Source organism: Passer domesticus, chromosome 1, assembly GCF_036417665.1.
Source record: "Passer domesticus isolate bPasDom1 chromosome 1, bPasDom1.hap1, whole genome shotgun sequence".
Classification (NCBI taxonomy): domain Eukaryota; kingdom Metazoa; phylum Chordata; class Aves; order Passeriformes; family Passeridae; genus Passer; species Passer domesticus.
This window is the reverse complement of record NC_087474.1, coordinates 90,762,287-90,779,148: the sequence shown is the minus strand read 5'-3', so window position 1 is coordinate 90,779,148 and position 16,862 is coordinate 90,762,287.

Genomic DNA, 16,862 nt, shown 5'->3' with positions numbered 1-16,862 from the left:
ACAGCCACAAAAAATGACTGAGACCAACATGAAAATAGAATGACAAAATACCACATCAACTTTTCCATGATGATGCATTCCTTGTTTAGAACTCTTTGTCTGTCAAAAGTGAAACAGAGACATTATTTGTTACACATATACTTTTGTTATACAGAAGCACAGAACAATTTCTCTGGTTGTGCTGTGTGAGTCAGTAACTGCACTAATAATATTGTACCTTTACCAAAAAAGATTCTTGTCATTGTAATGCATGTGATTCCCATATGCAAATACCATGCACAGCCATCTCAAAAGGTTTGGTCCACACTTACTGCCCTCTAAGCATTCCTTGTCTGGAGCTGCAGCTGTCAGCTCCATCATTCCTAGATGGGGGAGAGTTCAAAGTTAGCCACTGACCTTGTAAGGCCATTCAGCTAAAACTACATTCGCATTAAAAGGGTAGGAAGGGGTTGAAAGGGTTTATTTCAAATAGTTGCACAATGCCACACCTGAAGAAAATAAGTTTAATTTTCTTATGCAAAAAGGGGCCTGTCCTACTGCCCCCTACTGTCTTTCTTATTTCATTCTTGAATGTAAAATCTAATGCTAATGTAACCACCTCAAGAACTAAGTTGGGCTCTGTGAAAGTGATGTGATTGTCCTGTGAGTGAAATAAAAACATACCACATTTTAAAAATAAGAATTCACAATGGGGTTACTTCTTTCCACATTTCAGAGAAAAAAATCATGTTTGCAGATAATTTTAAATTGCTGTTCAGTTTCAAAGTAGTCTGTTTCATCAGAGCTAAAAAATATTAAATCTAAAACCACCTCCTCACCTAAATTTCTCTAAAAGCCTAAACAGCTTTTAGACAAGAAGAAAAGCCTTGGAGTGATGTAATTGCTGTGTTCTTCTACCCAAGGGGTGCTAAAGAGAAAAGTGTCAGACTTTTCTTAGAGATGCATGAAGTAAAGAGTAGAGACAATACTCAGACTGAAGACGGGAAATTCCAAGGAGATGGAAGGAAAAATTCAACTCCACAAGAGTGTCTGATCATTGTCAGAGGCTGCCCAGAGAGAAAAGGCAATCTCCATCCTTAGAATTTTTCAAGACAGGCCTAAATAAATTCCTGAGCAAGACCTAGCTTTGAAGTCCATCCTGCCTGAAGCAAGAGCTAGAGTCCAGATGACACTATTTATTTACTGTGGGATTTTGGCCAGAAGAATGTTCATACCAATATCTTAAACTCTAGGTCTGGTCGGGAAGAAAAATAGCTGTATTTTCAGCAGAACCAGGGGAAAACACTAGGTTCCTTGGGAGGAAAGCACCTCTACACATTTGCTTGCCCTCCACTGTCTTTTATAGCCATGGCATTTCAATTCATTACAAACATGAATGCTTTTATATCTTACTAGCCAAATATAACATTATCACCACTTTCCAGAGAGTGAATTAAACACGCAAAGCAAAGCCCTAATTATCTTGGCCAAGGGTCAAATTCAGAAGCTATAGCAAATTGAAGAGCAGAAAAAAGTCTTCTAAATTCTATCCGAGAGCCTTAATTTTAAGTATTTGTTGTTTGAAAATTATTTATTTAAACAATTACCACAAAACGGTGAAGTAGTACCTGAGGTCACAAAGCATGCAAAGTACTGTTTGGCTCCTACTTCAGGCCTTGTAGCATAAAAATGTGTTATTTATGTTGGTAATGTGATTTAATTTGAAAGCTAATACACCTTAGTGAGCTCTAACTTGAATCCAAATAATCCTGCTGACTCTATTCCAGTACAGGCAATAAGTAAAAATCAGATGTAACATTTATAGTATTAAAATATTTACACTGTTTGCAAGGAACCTCTGCATAAAGCTCAGTACTGAGTTGAGGACCAATTAGCACCCATAAATGTTTTATTAAACCCCTTGTTTATGTTTTATTCCACACCTTGGAAACAGATTTGGAATCAGAACTTAGCCCCTGCTACCTGGTCATAACTGATAAGGCACGCAGGCATTCTGTAGCAATTTTTCACCAGTATACCATGAATTAAATGACAATAAACTAAACAGATCAGAAGTGGGGGATGGGAGGGGGGGGAGGGAGGAAAAGAAAAAAAAAGAAATAAAATTTAAAGGGTTAGAAATAATTTTCCAAGAAAAATGACAAATTAGTTAACTCGCAGAAATTCAAACTTATATTTGGGTTTTGATTTTGACTAGAGAAAGAAGCTTAATCAATAAAAACAAAGGAAAAACAAAGATAGTTGCATACCTTTCCCATGATTTCATTTAAAAATATGACATTTCATATTTCCTTTCAAACAGAAGTTTTCAAACACATTTGTCCCTTAAGTGACAAATCAGCTGAAGCCTATTTTCCTGAGGAAAGGAATCGCATCCCCCACCATATTGCCGTGTCCCATCAGACGGCATCCTCACCGTCACATTCCCACCACCTCTGCTTCCTTCAGCTCGCCCCTTGCCCTGGCAGTGCTCTCAGCCCCTTCTGTCCCCCTGGGCCACCACAAAAGGTGGCTGCTGGTCCTTCCTGTGCCCTTCAGACCCAGCAGCACACACAGGTGCCCAGTGCCTCTGCCAAGAGGGGCAAGCCCCAGCTCTGCCTCTGGTGCCCCTCTGCTCAGCCCGCCCCAAGTTTCACAACACTTGAAGTAGCTATCTGTCTTTGGTAGCTCTGCCGTCCTGTCAAGTTTTAGAAGGGGATCAAAAGTTTGTAGGATTGAATGGAAAACAAAAAGCCCACTCAAATAAAATTCCTTAGGAAATTAGGATTAAAACACACAGTGCTATTATTTGTATTTTTCTATTAGCAACAACACAGTGATATAGAGGGAGTGTAGGATTTTAGCCAGCTGCACTGTATATTTTAATTAAAAGTTACACGCAGAAACCCAAACAAGGCAGAAAATCTGTTCCCAGAATGCAGTCACTGGGAACTTACTTTAAAATGAATAGAAGGGCAGTACTGCTGCATCTAAAATACTTGTGGGACATTCAGATCTTACAGAATTTTAAGGATTAATGGAAAATGTGACTAAACCTTTTCTGGTTTACCTGGTGGAAAAGGGACAAATGTATATACTGTTGATTACAGTACTAAATTAATTGAGGACAGCACAGATGTGTGAGTCATAATTGTCTACATGCTGCAAACTTATGCTTTAAAGCCAGTCTCTTAATCCCCTTGCTGCTGCATTTCCTCACATCAATATTTAGGAGTTGTTTAATGACTTCTCGCTAACAGCTTTTCGTACCAAGGAAAAGCATGCTTTCAGGAAAATACTGCATGCAGATGAGGGGCCACATTCACCTGGTCCTTTTCAACCTGTCTTCAGCCAGGGCATTTATTTTCTTCCATATTTATTCACAGTAGACTAGAATTGCTGAAAAATAAATGGGATTTTCGGAGAAAACAGTAGCACAAGATTGTGGCAAAGTGCAGTGTGTGGTAGTGTGGGATTTTTTTTTTTTTAAATCTGATAGAATTATACCATAATGGAAATACATATGAGCAAAAAAGTGAAGATTACACAAACCCAAACCAAAAATTATATAAGAGAACGAAATAGGATTTTTATTGAACCAATATTTAAAATACTTTTTCTCCAGATGTTAAAATCAGCCACTTCAGGGAGGTCTTTGTCTTCAAATGCTCATTTACAAATATCCCTCTACAAGACCTCTTGTCCCCCAAGACAGTCATCCTCTATCCACTTCTACTCCTACCTAACCACTTTTCCTGTGACGGTGTCTACAAGCATGGAAAATGAGGACTTCATGCACAAGATCCTCCAGTTATTCATTAGTATTGATTTTGTAAGTAAATATTTGAAAAAGATGTACTTGTAGAAATGGTTTATCTGGAACTAGTTTCAAACTGTGCCTAAATGAGACAGAGAAGAGATCAAGAAGGCAGGTTACAAGGTCATCTATCCTCTTAAGAACGGAATCATGTCCTCAGTAAGAACAGTATGAATCTAATATTCAATTTTTGCCTAAGTCCTCCTTGGATATTAGATGGAGAGGAGCATCTCTACTGGCTGTTTACATGTCATAACTAAATGCTTTTACTTGGCTTTTTACATAATACTACACATCCTGCTTTAAGCTGGCAGGCAGCTAAACACCACACAGCCATTCATTCATTCCCCCACAACAGTGGGATAGGAGAGAGAATGAGAAGGGTAAAAGTGAGAGCCCTTGTGGGTTGAGATAAAGACAACCAATAGGGAAAGCAAAAGCCATGTGTGAAAACAAAGCAGAACAAGGAATTAATTCCCCACTTTCCATGGACAAGCATGGTTCCATGCAATGCAGCCTTGTTTTTCTGGGGATGGGTTTCCATCCCCCGGAAAACAAGGCTCCATCGCATGTAACCATGACTTGGGAAGAAAAACATAACTCCAAACATTACTTCCCCTTCCTTCTTCTTCTCCCAGGTTTACATGCTGAGCATGATGCCATACGGTACAAGATGTCCCTTTGGTCAGTCAGGGTTGGCTGTCCTCCTGTGACCCTTCCTAACTTCTTGTGCACCCCCAGTCTCCTCACTTGTGGGGTGGGATGAGGAGCAGAAAAGTCCTTGGCTCTGTGCAAGGGCTGCTCAGAGATAATGATAACATTCCTGTGGTAAAATTTGTGCTATTTCCAGCACAAATCCCAACTGTGGCCTCATATTAGATGTTGTGAAGAAAATCTACTCAAAAAATCAACTCAACTTCACAAAGATGAAAGAAAGTGAGACAATAAACCTTTCCATCCTTTTACCTATTGTTGAAAAGGTACAAATATTAGAAACTCTGCTTTTTGAAAGTTTTCAGTAATGTTGCACATCCAGCTGAGGTTTTGTGGCCAAATAGTACAGCACTTTCTCTTACGTACCCAGTTTGCATCCTTAAAAATGCTCATGCTCTTTTTTCTTCCTTGAGGTCTCCTAATTCTTTTATTCCCCTCCAGAACCTCCCAGTTCAGAGCTCAGCCATAGTTTCTCTCTGATTCCCTGTCCCTCACTCTGTGAGTCACTTTCAGAGTCAGCTTTCTGTTGCTGACTGCCTTTCACACATCTCCTCTGCCTCCACACTGATTTACAAACCCAGGTTGCCCAGCAGGTCTCAGTCTCTTCATGGAAATTCAGCCCTGTGTTCTTTACACCTCTGCAGTGAGAGTTCTTCCCATGGCATAGTTACTTTGTTGTATGAATTGCATTAAAAATGCCCTGCTTTCAGCCTAACAACACTGTGTAACAACTCTGGAATAAGAAAATAATTTAGTTTAAAAAAGAAGAGCAGTATTGACATTACTGCCTCTGAGGATTCTTATACCACTTTTCCAAATATACAAACAAAATGGTCTCAAATTTCAGCATCATTAAAGATGAAGGCTTGCAAGTACACCATTATCTTGTGTTTTGCTATCATTTATGGGCTCCATTAGGCTGATGGAAGCTTTCTGACACTTTCTAGCTCTTTCTGACAACCTTCCTCCCGCCCCCCTTTTCTTATGGTGTGTTATCTGGAAAAGCAGAGGTTTAAATAGACTGAATGGTTATCCCTTTTTTACATACTGGGAGCTGTTGTCAAGCATCTCAAAGAGCTCTTTGTTAACCATTAAATACTATGAAAGAGTGGTTAATTAATTCTAGTGATGTAAAAACACCTGGGAAATTTAGTTATGAGCAGCCCTATAAAGTCACCATTGTGTTGCCTGTTTATGTTTTCTCCCAGCAGAATGTTTGCAAGTATGCCATCTTCTCATATTCATTGTTTTAAATCTATCTGCACATTCATCTTTTGTTCCTTAATCCGTGATCTGAGATTTTAAAGAGAACATGGGGTAACTTGTGTTGTTTTAGTGTTACAATATTTACCTGTGGTGTGCTGGAGTGAAACTATTTTGTGGAACAAAAAATCTGAGCTCGTTTGCACAGCCCATTTTATGTATTTCCAATGAGTGCAGATTTTACCACTGGAAAAATGAGGGTATCACAAGCGTAGCTGTGTACAATGTGCCACGTGGTAAAGAAAATTGCAGAGTCTAAGTCTAACTTGGGCATCCATGTCCCCAGCATAAAAACATAGCTCTTTGTTATAATTCTGATCAACCACATTCTTCTCTCCTGCTGGAGGATTAAGAATCTAAGTATTGCATTCTTAATTTCCTAGTATAAACATACTTCCCATTTCAGAGTGAAAAGAGAGCAAAAAATAGAAGTAAAACCTAAACCAGAAGAGGAAAAGACCTACTGGATCCTGACATATATGGGGTTTTTTTGCTTACATAGCTGTGCTCCAAGATATCATCCTGAGGCAAAATGCAATAGCAGTTTATTGTATCACAGGGAAAAATCCACTTAACTGTTCTTCTACCACACTTATTCCTCAAGCTTGCTGATAAACATTGTTGTCTAATTTTAGCTCTGGACATATATCTAATGATTTTATTTCAAAACATGTTAATGGCTGTCTCAGTGTCAGATCAGCTACAGTCCATGCTACAGCAATAACTATTGTAACACCATTGACCACTGACATCACTGTCTCAGCCAACACTCTTAAGTAAAGAATGGTAGCAATATACCAAATCAATATTTGCACCTTGTTCTTTATGGCTGCTTAGATATTGAAAAAGCATATTTCTTCTTGTCAGAATCAATAGCTTTGATTCCTCTATACTTTAGCATTATGATTCAAGTTTCCAAGCCGTACAACGAATAAAAAGCGCATAACCAACAACATAAAAAAAAAAATAGCAAAATATGAGTTGGTGTCATGCAGCCTTTATCTGCAACTGCACTTAATTCCAGGGAGATTAATTCCATGAAAGTGTGTGAAAGGGAGACTCCATCCTCCCTAACACTCAAGTGTCCTTGACACAGATTTTCTTCTGCTTAATTAAGGGGAGCACTGCCTCTTATTTGAGCAAGAGACAAGGCAGAAAATATGGATACAAATAAAAAGAAATGGATGGAGAAAGAGAATGAGAAATGTAACACAGGGAAAAAAACAACCAACAAAACACAAAACAAACCTGGAAAAAAACCCCCCACCCCACAAAAAAAAACTGGGGAGAAGAGTTGGCCAGGGTGAAGTGGTAAGTAAATGTCAGAATGGAAGAGACTGACACACAAGGGACTGATGCAGAAAGGTGCTCTGATTGGAAACAAGACTTCAAACAACCAAAAACGTGAGAAACAGTGGGAAAAAGAGCAGGAGCAAGATGAGTAATATGAAGACTGAAGTATCTGGAGAGAAAGACTACCTCTATTATGTCCTTACAATCTCCTTGACAGACCAGTGCCTTCTCTAGCAATTGTTCCAATCAGATCACATCTATCCCATCCATGGCTACTCCCAATTGATGAGAAATGAGCACCTTCATGTTGCAGAACACCTGGAACAAGTTCCACTTTGGTATCTGTTGCAAAGGCCTTTGCATCTACTCACTCATAGGCTTATCTACAAAGCTATACTTCATGCTCAGCATGTATATGTTCTACACAGGCTGTGTGAGAATATCTCTCTAGATTTAACTGGCCTGCTCAGAGTTGTATTCAAAAAATATTAATGAGAAATTTTCCTGGCCCATGCTTGTTCATTGGCAGGGTTTTTTTTTTTGGTTGAGAAGAACTCCAGGTTCAATCCAGTATAATAAAAAGCATACAGAAATGCTGGCCTCCAGTTTGCCTGTCTTTCAGCTTGAGATCTTTAAGGTGTTTAAGGTTCAGTGTGTCTTTACAGGTCACTCAGAATTATGACAGAGTCATTTTTCTCTCTGTTTCCCCGTGTTCTCAGTGCTCTCTACTGAGGATGTATGTTCAATTGACATATGTTTTGTGCAGAGGGTCTTGAAATGCTATATAAAACTATATTGACAATAATATGATAATAATGTCTACAATTGGGATCTTTGATTGTAATTCCATATCTTAATTTAAATCTGATAATTCTCTGTGTCTTGACTATTGAGACTGTGTGTTCCTTTGGAAAGGAAGCATGTGCTAGGCTCACCTAGAATTTACTCCATAAAACCATCCAGTGATTCTTGCTCCAGTTACTTTCACTCACTTCCACTTTTGAGGAGACAGGAAATCCTGGTACATTGTTCATAGAATAACTGGAATTTCATAGGCATCATGAAGACAATGTACTCGACATGTCTTCTAATATGGTAGATGAGGTTTTCTGGGAGGTGTTCAGTAAGCAGAAGTTGAAAGAGGTGCCCCGTGCTAACAAAGCCATACAATACAAATGGTAAACAAAGGGATAAAGATATTTCCATATATGTGTTCTCTGATTAATAATGAAACTCAGGAAAAGTAGAGACAAAGTTTCTTAAGTGGAGAATAAGCCCACACTTAGAGTTTACAATAACATGAAAGGAAATTTTCAAGTTTTAATGTTTGATTACCCACTTTTCAGGGCAAACTTCTCATTATCTGTACAAAATTCTAGTGTTTCCCAATCTTTTTTCTACCCCTATTCCCAACACTGCAGTCTACCACCTGATAAAACATTCTCCTTTATATCCTTGCTCTACCACCTGATAATACATTCTCTTTTTATCCTTGCTTGCAACAGGAAGAAGCTACGTGTTCAGCTCAGAAGACCACAGGAATGGAACAGGTATAACTGGCATCTTCTTGCTGACTTTAGGAACTCTCAAAACTTGGTCAAAGACTCACCTTCAGAAGAGTTCCCTGGTTAGACACTCTGACCAGGCTGCACTGGTTTGAACTGGTGAAGCCTATGGGTAGTTTAGTATTTTGGCTTAGTACAGGAGAGCGTTCTCTAAGAAAATTAGCTAGTAGTCACCACTCACCTCATATAGAATTGGAAGATCCTCTGCACGTGCTTTATCAGGCAATCCCCATTTCCTAAAGTGGGATGAAGATCCAAAACAGTATATTGATCGCACTGAACAGAACTACTCCAGAGTGTACAAACCATTTAACTATTTAAAATTCATGCAACATTCATGCAATTCAGCCAATGTTCATGTGCCTTCATATTTACTGAGGAATTACAGCCCACAGTTATTTACAGATTCATTGAGCCTTTCTCACCTATCTGTCCATCTTCTGTTTCATAATACTTTCTCATCTTTACCTAACATATCTTCTTTTCCATACCCTACCAAATCTTTCATCATCTTCAATTTTCAGCAGTAGTTGTAACACTAGTATCTTCCTCCATCTTCTGTTATCTGCTTCAATAAGGTATCAAAATTGGAACGAATATGAAAAAAATATTTAGGGACAGGTTGTTAATTCAGGTGGCATTTGGATGGAGAAAAATTACTGCAAAAGCTGTGAGAAAGTCCATCTAATTCAGAAAAAAAAATATAAGGGATAAAATTGTCAGAAGGCAATCTTAAGGCGACTCTTTGAGAGTAGCAGTGTGGATGCCTACAAATAATAACACCTCTAAAAACCTGTGTCTCTGAACTGGGCACTTGTGTGGACACCCTTATTCCCAGAATCACCAACTCTTTCACTCCATGTAAATAAGAAAAGATTAACATAGGTGTCTGTACAAATTACTTAGCTACACTGCTAAAATGTAGAGAGTACATTATGATACATTTTGAGAGTCCCTCTGTAAATCTGTGACTGTGGTACCTGAGTCAGTAATTCTGATACTAGTCATATTATAATTCTAGTCATATTTTAATTCCCAAATATGATTGCTTTGCAAAACAAATTACACTTTAAATCTGAAATTTGGTAGGTAAACTAACAGGAAAATAAGAAATATTTACCAAATGCGTTGCTGTGGTATATTTCTCAGTTTCTGTCCAGCAGTTTTCCTTTTCATAGTTCTTTAAAATAAATGAATGTGTAGATATAAGAGATGAGACAAATAATGCCTTTCTTTATAAGTAACCCTTAACACTTCCTATTAAATCCAAACTCCATACATAAAAACTTTTCAACACATATTCTTTTGCCTTTCACTTCTTAAGAAAGAAAGAGAAGAGCAATAAACATCGGATGATTTTATTTTGTTCTCCTTTGTTCCCCCTCAGACTCCTTCCATAATCTGAATAGTCTCCATTGCCAGATATGTTGTGTGACAGTAAAATTAAAGTTCAAAAGAAATTCTAGAACCTGGTAAACAGAACAACATATAAGCAGTGAAAATGAGCACATCCATGAGACCACTTACTTTATTGAATTAAATTCTCTACATAAATGCAATATCTGTTCTGAGCTGATATGAAGTAAATAAAACCAGACCTGACTCTTTGATACAGACTACTGAGCTCATTCCATCTTATGACAAAATAGCACTGGTGACAACCTTTCTTGTTTTCCCATCAGAACAGTGTTACAGCAGACTGTGAAGTCAAAAGTGTATTTTCTTTTCACATCACTACTTCTTCCAAATGCTTTTTCTCTGAGTGAATATACACTGCCTTTAGCACAAATGGGCAAGGGCATTTAGTGTAGGAAAAGTGGCATATTTTGCCAGCAATTATTTATTTGTAACTAGCAGTTGAGAGGTTTTTTTTTTCCCTGAACTACTATCTGTATCTGTTTAAGTGACTTGGTTAGTAGAAGGTTTCTGAAAAATGCTGTGTTGTTTTTAGTAATTTGACATTTGCAAAGAAGCCATTATTTAGTTCCCCAAATGATTTCTTGCTATTTGACATTTTAGGAGCTGAAATTCCATTTGCATTCAACCTTTTGCATAATTAATATACTAAAAATTATTATTTGAAAGAGGAGTAAACCTGCCTTCCCATACCATAACTGTGTAACTGAGGTCATAATTATCATTCAGCTATTATTTATCCTCTATTCAATTTCACAACTCCTTACACAATGAGTCCCAGCTCCAAAAAAAGACCTTTTGTTGTTTCTCTTTCTTTATCTGGTGTAAGCCTCCGACGTGCTTCCAGTGTCAGTTTTGCTAAATGACTTGTTTCAATAGCTGCAGTCATAAAAATTGAAGGCACAGGCAGACACTGTTCTTACTGCAGATCAATCATTATAGATTTCGGGTTTAGTACCTGTTGCAGGCAATGTATATTTGTTTCTGAGTAAGAATCATCATTTAACTCCACTTTGGCACTAGGATCCTAATTTCAGTAATGTCAATGAATGCTGTACTTGATACCCAAGGCCACTATGAAGAAATGAACATAACATAGGAAAGCATAGAATTGCTAGAGATATTATCATTTGCCAAATTATATGTAAATATTATATGTTATTTATCACAATGGGAAAAAGATCAATGCAGGCAAAAATATTAAAATTGGAAGTACTAATCAGAATCATGTGGTGTATATTGTATTTAGGCTTCTGGTAAATATTGGGTACATTTTGAAGGGCTGTTTAATCAGCACTGTGTAGCCACACCTTAATCTGTGATAAGTAGTTTAGCAAATATTAGCTAGAGCTTGATGTTGAGCCTTTGTTATAGAATGTTTATCTAGACAGAACAAATTATAAACATCTCTCATGCAGAGCAGTGTCTCACCCAAAAAATATGACTCAGGGACAGAGCAAAAGATAAAGCAGAAGATTGTTTTAAAGGATTTTAGTACCACCAATATTCTGATCTTGTAGGTGACTAGGTAGTACTGTAGAACTCCATTCTAAACCAACAAACAAAAAAACAAACAAAATATTTTAAAAAACCCATCACAATTCATAATATTTAAGTATGTAACACCCTGTGAGTAATAATTATTCATTGATTATATTTTTTTTGTGTGTGTAAAACAATCTAGAAAAGGATTTTGATGATTCAGAGCTGGGGAAGTCATGGAATAAATGGAATCTGAAGAGAAGATAAGCAATTCTCTTAAACTGAAAGACACAGAAGCAGTTTGAACTTTCAGTTTAAACATAAATAGGTAAAAGGAGAATTCATTTCCCTGCATTTCTGAATTCCATGATGCTTTTCTAAGATAAAGAGTTCTTCTAAAACCATAAAAATTTCTTCTAAATTCATGTCTGATTTTTCCTTATGTTTACTTCCAAAGAGTTAAAAGGTTGCTTTGAGAAGAGCCCTGGGCTTGCACTGAAACTGTGGTCTTCTGTGAGATGCCTGAATGCTCAAGGAATGGGAATGTTTTAAAAGATATTTCACAAGACCAATGGCATTTCATTTCAATTTCTTGCTCCCTTGGCTTGCTGTTGGCTATCAGCCATCACTGTCAGAAGTGAAGCTTAGAGCCCCAGAAAACAACATATAAAAGAATATGGGGAAGCAGGAATCCTACTGAAAGCATAAAATGAATCAGAATTTTAAAGATGAGAAGAAAGAATAGGTAAAAGAGGTTATTAACAGAGTTAGAAAAATTAAGGCAGAGCTAGAGAAAAGGGTAAAAGAAAGTTAAAAACTAATGAGAAGTAACATTAAGAATGCAAATTTGCTAAAGATCTTTTCTGTCTGTTAGTCTATAGCCAAAAGATTACCTTGGATTTATATAGTTAACAACAGTTTGGACAAGAATGGAAAGACAACAGGTTAGAAAGTATCAGTACCTGATGACTTGAAATAGGCATAAACAAATGAAATTCTGCTTCTGAGACATTGAGGATTTGGTCTAAGAAAAACAGTCAGTTAACTCTGAGAGCTGTTGAATGGATGAAGGAGGTTTTGGAAGATTAGATATAGTGAAAGGGTTATTTTGTTTGGTTTTTCTTTGGGTGGTGTACACCATGAGCTGTCACCATGTGATTAAGAGGATCTGAGTCTGGTTCCCAAAATGCTGTTGAAAGGGATAACAGTTTTTGAACCAATTAGGAATTAACACATTGAAAATTATCAACATGGCCTTGTCAATAATGAGTTATTTCAGAATACGTTAGCTCTTCTCATATATGAAACCCTATCTTACAATTTTAGTAGGAATCTTCCATGGTGCTGTTAAAATGAAGTTAAGGAAAACAAATACAACAAAAATGTGAAGAATTGAAGGACAGATACAGCTTACTGGAAAGTATATTCGTGGTTTAACATCAAATTGGAAGAGATGTCTTGTGCAAGGTGTCGCTACAACTTTTCTTCGGGTAGGAATCTAGTCAGTGTATTCATAAATGTTTTGGCTGAATAAATGTAATATTTGGTAAGTTGCCATATTATAAAAAAGTTTGAAGTAGTTTAGAGGAAAGGTTTGTAATTGAAGAGGGCAGTGATGTGTCAAGAAAGCAACTGGGTAAAACCAAGAACTATATATTCAGAGTACATTGTACCAGGGTGATGCAAGTGAGACTTCCACCTTCCACAAACATACCCTCCCACCGTCCAGGAGCAGCAAAGGTCAACTGTTCCTTCAGGGCCATGAAAATATGGTCAGCAGAGCAGGGGCCACTCCAGCCAGCACCCAACAACGTGATTAAACAAAACACAGCTGCCACATTCAGCCAAGAGCCCAGATCCTCAGGGAAGTGTCTGGTAGTGAGACAGGAGTAAGGCCAAGCCAAAATGTCGATCTGCAGCTCAGGTCTGGTGGCAGTAACCATGGCCAGGCACCAGCACCAGCAAGATGCCACCTCTTATAGGTCTGGGCTCAAGGGACCTTGGTACAGACTTGCTGTAGGGTATCAGTGCGCTGAATCAGGGCATATGGAGCTGAGATAGGGAACTGAGAAAGGAATGTAGCAATGTGGCACAGCATGGCATGAGAAATTTGGAGCTGGATGGGGTTTTCAGGCTTGAGAGATCAGATACCAGCAGGGGACTTGATGCCTCAGGTGCTCTCCATGGGCCTGGTCTACTTTTGATTAAAAGGAGTTTTGGAGGGGATAGAGAACATTACTTTTTTAGTTACTATGGGTAGTATTTCTTCACATTTACCCAATGCTGCAAAGCAAAGTGCAAGACACTCATCCATTCTGTAATAAAGTACACTTGAACGCCTGCAATAAAACAGCTCAGATCCAAGTCTCTAAGATTTCTATTGTATTTATATTTGTGATTGCATCACTTGTGATTTCAATAACCTACTGATTCTGAGAAGACTTTGTTTTAGAGCAAAGGCAGCAATAATCTAAAAGACGTGGATGTCTAATTAAAAAAAAAGGAAGAGTGTTTCTACTCCTCTTGTGAAGAACAGCTCATGGCAGTGACACACCTGAGCCTGCCTGGCGGCTGAAGGCATTGCCCAAAATTACATTTTACAATGTATATTACTGTGTACATTTCAAGGTACACAGCTGATCAGTCTCTTCATACTTCTGAGGGTCCACACGGCAGGATGGAATAAAAAAAGGAATATGGACTTGGACCTTCCCCTTCAGAGACCTGGCCACTCCCCGCATTTGCAGCTTGCTTTTTGTGTTAGTCTCTAACTCAGGTGAAAGCACAGAGGAAACAACATGCTCCCCCTTTCTTTTTTTTTTTTTTTTTTTTTTTTTTTTTTTTTTTTTTTTGTGCTAAGAATTTTAGGATGGCAAGTAAGACCATTAAGCTCGATTTTGAAGGTGGCTCTGCCAAAGTAAATATTCTGCAACCATATTGGTTCAGGCTAAGGAGCATTTTAATTATTTAAAAAATGTACAATGCAGGGTGCCAAAAAATAGCGTAGAGTCATGTGGAGCTTCCCTTCGCCTGTTGATAATTTAAAAGACTGACACTAATGAGGTCCCTTGATAAGCAAAGGCAGAACTAAAAGCATCCTAACTTCAAAAGGATTTTGTTCCTCAAGTATTCAAGTGATGCAGAGGAGAGAAAGGGCTCATAGCTGTGGAATCCCATGAGTTAAGTCAAACTGCTTGAAGATTAAAAGCCATATCTGACCTTGTATCTCAGATACATAAATGATGGAAAATCTGTTCAGAGGAGATTATTGTCCCAGTTTCTGTACGATTTCTAAGGGAACTTCCCACAGGGGACAGTGTGGCTGAAATTTGATAAGGGCAGACATTCCTGAGGATCATGTGAAGGATATGTATGACTTTGTGAGCATCAGGCAAGAGTTTTTCCCACATGTAAAGCCTGGTAACCATCAAGGAGGAAAAAGAAATAAACATCAGTCACGCTTCAGTAAGGATTTTATGGAACTTGCAGGGATCATGATAATATCCTAAAAATAAAGTCATAGGGAGATTTAAAGTGCTATACCAAAATAAAATATATTGGATAATATAAAAAAGAAAGATAGGCCAAGAAAAATAGAATTATTTCCATGGTGAGATTTTACTGCCCTAAAATTACTATCTGTTTCTCACTGTCTCTCTAGATTTTTGCCAGGCTATGGCTACTGCGAGCGTCTAATATCCAAAAGCCCTGGTTGCTTCTGTGTGTCTGATCCTGGGGACAAGTGCTTTTGTGCTGGTACATCACTCATTCAGCTTACCTAAAGCAGGTGACTGTCAAGGACTTTGTGTTCGTTGTTTTTAGCCATTGAATCTCTTCTGCTGTGTGTTACAGTCCCTGCAGGAGCCTGGCCAGGTACCAGCAGCACCTTCCTCAACAGCTGAATGTTTAAGCACGGGACAGAAATAGTGTAAGGGTGGGAGAACAGAGCTGGTGAGAAGGTGTATGTGCTAGATGTGGCAGAGACTGGAAGGCTCTTAGCTGGGGTTATGGTCTGGTGGGAAGGGAAGGAAGAATATCATAGTAGAATAATAAGGGCTGGAAGGGGTCTTGGAAGGTCAACTTGTCCACCCCTGCTAAAAGCAGGGTTCATTTACATGTTAGGAAAGACTGCTGCTGAATTCTCAGAGACTACAGAATCCTCATCCAGGCTAGAGGAAGGCGTATGGATCCCAAAAGGGAAAGGGTTGAATTGGCTCCATGCTGCAACTTGTCATGCAGTTGGACATGAACAGAAATTGAGCATGTGGGGCACACATCTTTCGTAAATGGGTTTATGAGCTGTCATGGAGACAGCAGGGACTGACCTTTCACTTCTAGGCAAGTAGAATAAGGAGGCTGGCTAAATTTATGAAAATACACTTTTCCTAATCAGTTTTGGGAAAAAAAGTACTTTATACGGGATAATATAATATGGAACAAATTAAGTGTTGTGTTGTGCAGGAAGATCCCAATCCAAAAGTGGAAGCTTGGAAAGTTTGCCTCTGCAGATTACCTGTTGAAAAATCATAAGCAATTTGGAGAAAAAAAAAAATCCAATTCTAGGGAAAATGTAACTCTATTTTTAAATCTTTAGTGTCCCTTGGCTTCTCTTGAGGCTTCTCAAATTCACTTCAGTATCCAAATCTTTGTTGACTTGTGTTGTGCAGTCATTTTATGAAGCTGACCAGGGTCTTGCTCAAATTAGAAGGAAATTTCTGCTTCCCTGAAGAGGAATCAGAACACATTTTTCTTAGGTATATAAAAACAATTTAGAAGACTGCCAAAAATACAAAATATTAATTATTTTCCTGGTAATAAAGGCAAATCTTGGTAGCTCTAATGTCCTAGATTTATTTACCACATCAAATGGATTTGAGGGGTGTAGCAACAGATCTTGAAGTGTTTTTTGATACTTACTTTCATATAACATACAGACCACTTAGCTACCATTTTCATTGTAGTCCTTTTGGCATTGTAGTAATTCTCAAATGACTTTGTCCTTAGAACTTTTCCACTCTTGCTCACATAAAACTCTCATACTTGAGAGTCCTGCAGATGATTGCAAATGGACAAAAATGAAGGGTTTGCACACCCTCTCTGTCTTTTCTTGGGAAGCCAGACTGCAAAGGAAGTGGCTGTAACCAGCTTTGGGTCAGCCTCTTCTCCCAGGCAGCTAGTGACAGGATAAGAGGATATGGTCCTCATCTGCCCCAAGGGAGGTTTGGGCTGGACACCAGGAGGAATTTCTTCACAGAAAAGATGATTAGATGTTGGAATGGGCTGCCCAAGAAGGTGTTGGAGTCACTATCACTGGATGTGTTTAAGGAAATACT